Genomic DNA, 4696 nt, shown 5'->3' with positions numbered 1-4696 from the left:
CCCCCCCTCCCCCCCTCCAGCCCCCCCCCCATCCCTCCCCCCATCCCTCCACCCACCCTTCCATCCACCTCCCTCCCTCTGGCTACGTTTCGGGCAGCCTACAATAGCCCTTATCATACAGGTGGAAGCCAATACTCATCCACCATCAAATTCCCCTCCAATAACATGGCAGCTACTGCAGACAGAGAGGGTGGAACAGGTCCAGACCCTGTTCCCAGCTGGATCCACAGCCCGTTCTGCCCCTGAAACCAAGCACTGGGAGCAGTATTGTTTCCTCACACCACCCCTGCACTTGCCTACCAATAACCCCCCTTCCTTCTCCCTGCAGAAATGCTGGGGGAGCTGCATCCTCTTCCAGCCAAGTTTGGAAGCCCAGGTTCAGATCCCAAGATATAAAATATCCTGCCCAGGTCTCTCCATATATTGCATAGTCTTCAACCCTCTGCTACCACACCACTAGAATCAACACATGTAACTGGAGTCCACTGGTGACCGATGCCCAGCCACCCACTCCAAGAAGGTCCTACACCCTTGAGAACCCCTACAACCCTCCCATCTCCCGCCTGTGCCCTCTCTGCCTCTCCAAAGCGTTTCTTCTCCGGTGTCGGTGCACCCCGTCCAAGCTGTCTCTGCTCATCACATTCTCCTGGCGTTGCTCCCGGCTCCTGGTGGTCAGGAGCTCTCACCCTGGGTCTCTCTGGAGCAGCACTGAAGTCCTGGCACGATGCTCCTTGGGGTATCGGGGTCCAGCCCCAGCAGCGCTCCGTAATCTTTGCTAAAATCTTCCCTTGTTGTTCGGTCTTACAATGAGAGCACAAAGAGGTGTTAGGGGAACGATATAGTTTAAACCAGCATCAGTAATTCATCAAAATCCCTAAAATAATCTCAATAAATCATAAATTGTTGAGTTAACAGATGCCTGCGCCTCTATAGATATTTTTTTCAATGAGCTCCTTTTTTTTTTTCTTAACACAAGTTGCCATATAGAAAATAGTTAACTAACAGCAAGATAAAACGTACTACGGAGCTCTCCTATGCCGATGAGCCTTGCACCGTGCTGCCGTGGGATCCCCACCTACCCCCAGACTGGAGGGGACGGGGATGCGGCAACCCAGGCTGAGCACAACTGGGAGGCGGCAGGAGAAAAATCCTTTAAAAAGCAAGGAATTTATTAATTTCTTTTTGTCCTGCTGCATGTAACAGATGAATATTCTCATCTTGTTGGTCTTATCTTCATCCTGAATAACCTACACTGGTGTACTGCTGCCTTCTCTTGACCTCAAGAACCTCCAACCCTATGGCCTGAAGAGGAGGAGGAGGAGGAGGAGAAGGAATCATAGAATCATAGAATTGCTTTGGTTGGAAAAGACCTTTAAGATCATCAAGTCCAACCTTTAACCTAACCCTGCCATCCCACCACTAAACCCTGTCCCTAAGCACCTCATCTCTCCTCCTTTTAAATACCTCCAGGGATGGAGACTTGACCACCTCCCTGGGCAGCCCATTCCAGAGCCTGACAACCCTTTCTGTGAAGAGGAGGATGAGGATGAGGACAAGGAGGAGGATGGCCTCTCTGCACTTTGAGATGGGGCTTGGTCAACCAACCTACACCCATTTCCAGTAGAAACCCCCCTCAATTCAAGCTCAGCCACAAGGTATTTCTTAAAATCGTGCTCCACGGACCCGCCGAGCTCCCGTGGCCTTGCTGACCAGGCGCGTGTCCCGTTGCCCATCGGTGCTCGCAGCGAAGCCCTTCCCAACCCCTTGGCCTCCCCAGTGACGCCCGCCCGGCTGCTGCTTTTTCACTCGGGATGACGGCGCCGCGCTTGTCTCTATTTCAAGGCAAGGTGTGTTTTCGTGGTCTTCTGTGGGTTGCTCTCAAACATCCTTCGTGCCGGGTGGGGGCCCAGGTGGGAAGGCAACCTCAAAGAGCCACCTCGGCCCCTGTCCCAGGGAGACCTGGCGATGATTTGGGAGACGAGAGGGCTTTGGCTCAGCCCCATCCTCCCTGCGCTCGTGTCGGCTCCTCAGGGATGGCAGTAGCCACGGACAGGAGCTTGGAGAGGGCCAACGGTTGAAAAAACACCCGATATTACATCAAGAAGTCCAAGATGCTCAGGAACAGGTCGATAAGGAGACCTGCTGGGATGGAACCCCGTGACTTTGCTCCTTCCTCCCCACCAGAGCCCGCCGTGCCGGCAGGGCATCGCCTGGGTGCATTGCTCCCACGCGAGCGTCGTCAAGCCAGCGCCGAAGATCAGATGTTGGTCATGCGGGCAGACAATAGATCAGAGGGGGCCTGGGAAAGCCAGGAAAAACAAAAGGCGAGGAAAAAATACCCCAGGGAGGGCAGGATTTAGGCAGGATCCAGGGGCCTCTGATCCCGCGCTCAGAGGCGCTGGCTCGCTCTGCCGAGAGCTGGGGAGCTGCCAATTAACACCAGCTGGGGCATGGGCTTGGGCCCGGGATTTTATGGTTTTATTAATTTTTTTTTTATTGTTTTCCCTTTTTTTTTTGTTTAAAAAAAAAAAACCATTTAATTTAATTTCGCTGGCAAATGGGTTGGGACAAAGGAAGCGAATTTGGGGTTTGTTGCTGATATCCTTGAGCAAAAGGAGAAACACAATGAGCTTGGATCTGCGGGCGGGATCAGCTAAGCACCCCGATCTGCTCGGGCAGGCTTTCGTACCCAGCTTGGGCTACTTTGCAGCTATTTGGCTATTTTTTTCCCCTGAAACATTTCAATTTGTTCTTTCAGGGAGCGTTTTTTGCAGGAATATTAATAGAAGCTTTTCATGGAAAGGTCATGAGTCACCAAACTGGTTTCAATAACTTTGCTTTTCCAGCTAGCTGGGGGTTTTATAGCGCTCGTTTTGACAGATCAGTGAAAATTTCAGCCCTTAAATATGCAGAGAAAGAAAAAGGAAAAAAAAAAAAAAAGCCCAGCTTGCTCGATTCAGTGAGAAGATACCAGATGGAAGATTTGAATTCCCACCGCGTCCCAGCCCCTCTGCCCACCTCCCCTCCTGGTCTTCCCCTGCCCTCTCCCTACTCACATCCATCCCTCCTGAGCAGCCTTGCTTTGGTTTAGGTGGGAGATGGTCCCGGTGCTGGGGTGTCCTCAGCAGATCTGAGCCTGGAAGATGGTCTCATGGCCTCAAGGTGCACCAGGGCAGGGTTAGGTTGGACACCAGGAAAAATTCCTTCCCCACAAGGGCTGTCAGGCACTGGAAGGGGATGCCCAGGGAAGGGGTCGAGTCCCCATCCCTGGGGGGATTTAAAAGCTGGGCAGATGAGGTGCTTAGGGACAGGGTTTGGGGGTGGGATGGCAGGGTTAGGGGAACGGTTGGGCTTGGTGACCTTAAAGGTCTTCTCCAACCTAAACCATTCCATGATTCTATGGTGTGCAGGGCTCCTGCGGGGCTGGCAAGTGCTTTGCAAAGAAAGAAAAGGTGAAAAAAAAGAAAGCAAGGACACTACCAAACCACAAGTGGGTGGAGAGCGAGGTCCATAGCCTGGGAAAACAGGGCTGAGGCACACCAAGAACCCCAGCGAGGCTATAGGAACCTCAAGTGGGAGCTCTTTTGCGGGGTCAAGGTGGGAGCCAAGGTTTCTTTAGCAAGGGGTTGAGGTGTCCCCTCAAAACCGCAGCCCTTGGTGGGCTGACAGCACATCTTGGTCAACCTGAGCCTGTTGCTGTCTCTGAGCCCCACGCCTCCTGTGGATGCTCTTCATTCAGTCCTGGATGTGTCTGACCCCTCTCTGCCATCTGCTTGGTTGCAAACCAAATGGAGCCCTTTCAGTCTCTTCCCTGTAAGCAAGTCTCCAAAACCCCTGGTGAGCCCAGCTCCACTCCATGCTGTCCCCGGGGGGGACCAGGCTTCCCTCTTGGTCCCAGGAGAGCTGAGCTTTGGCACAACCGCTTACTCACCTCCTTTCAGTACAACTCACCAGCTCACCTAAACTGTTGTCCTGGGACATCCTGGCCTCTCTCCATCTGCCATGGGTCTGCAGGGATGGTCCACCAGGGCAAGAGTTGGTTGTTCCTTGCATGGTCTGAAGGCCGGCACGGCATTGCCATGCCTCCAGGTCCAGCTCCGTCCCACTCAGGACATCCCATGGGAGCGCAGAGGAACCACTTATCTCAAATAGAAAACATTTATTTTCGCAATCGGCTGCTTAGTCGCTGGTGACGTCAAGTCGTTTGGCATTTCTGAGTTGGATCTAGAGCCTGAGGATCTGCCCTGACCTCGCCAGGCTGAGCTGGGTGGCTGCGGTGGGACGAGCTCTGATGGAGTAGACGGGGTCTTTGGGTTAACGCACGCTGGGGAGGAGCTCGGTGTGGGGCTGGTGCTCCAGCGCCGCGGGTGTAAGGAAGGTGGACGGGAGGTTTCTGCATCCTTGGGGGATGGGGGGGGTGGACACCATCGTTTTTCTTGTGTTGTGGGACCTAGGCGAGCATAAAGAGGAGCGACCAAGAGAGCTGGGCTCAATCCAAACCACCTCTGCAGGCGCAACGACGTGTCCCCTGGGGGGCAGAGCGGGGCTGGGGTGGGATGAACCTCACAGTCTGTCTGCAGATGCCACCCCGGGCTGGGGAATCGGAGCCAGTGCCACCCCCAGTGCCACCTTCACTGTCACATGGGGGCTGCCAACCTGCCCAATGATGGGAAGAACTGGGGTTGTGCCGGGGGCG

General features: G+C 54.1%; 1 long non-coding RNA gene across 3 annotated transcripts in view; it reads right to left on the bottom strand.

The window, feature by feature from the left end:
- Nucleotides 1-715: 715 nt before the first annotated feature.
- LOC118453027 overlaps nucleotides 716-4696 on the bottom strand; it is an 18838-nt gene continuing 14857 nt past the window's right edge. For 2 of the 3 annotated variants that reach the window (XR_004842911.1, XR_004842909.1), the window contains 2 exons: nucleotides 3960-4143; nucleotides 3370-3811 (listed from right to left, as the gene is read on the bottom strand). This is a non-coding gene — a long non-coding RNA (uncharacterized LOC118453027). Of the gene's footprint in view, nucleotides 801-3369; nucleotides 3812-3959; nucleotides 4144-4696 lie in introns of those variants that run through there. The other variant, XR_004842910.1, reaches the window with a different exon arrangement.

The sequence above is a fragment of the Egretta garzetta genome, unplaced genomic scaffold (genome assembly GCF_000687185.1).
Source record: "Egretta garzetta isolate BGI_Z169 unplaced genomic scaffold, ASM68718v1 scaffold799, whole genome shotgun sequence".
Classification (NCBI taxonomy): domain Eukaryota; kingdom Metazoa; phylum Chordata; class Aves; order Pelecaniformes; family Ardeidae; genus Egretta; species Egretta garzetta.
The sequence above is the reverse complement of the archived record's forward strand: the minus strand, read 5'-3'. Positions and strand labels throughout refer to the sequence as shown.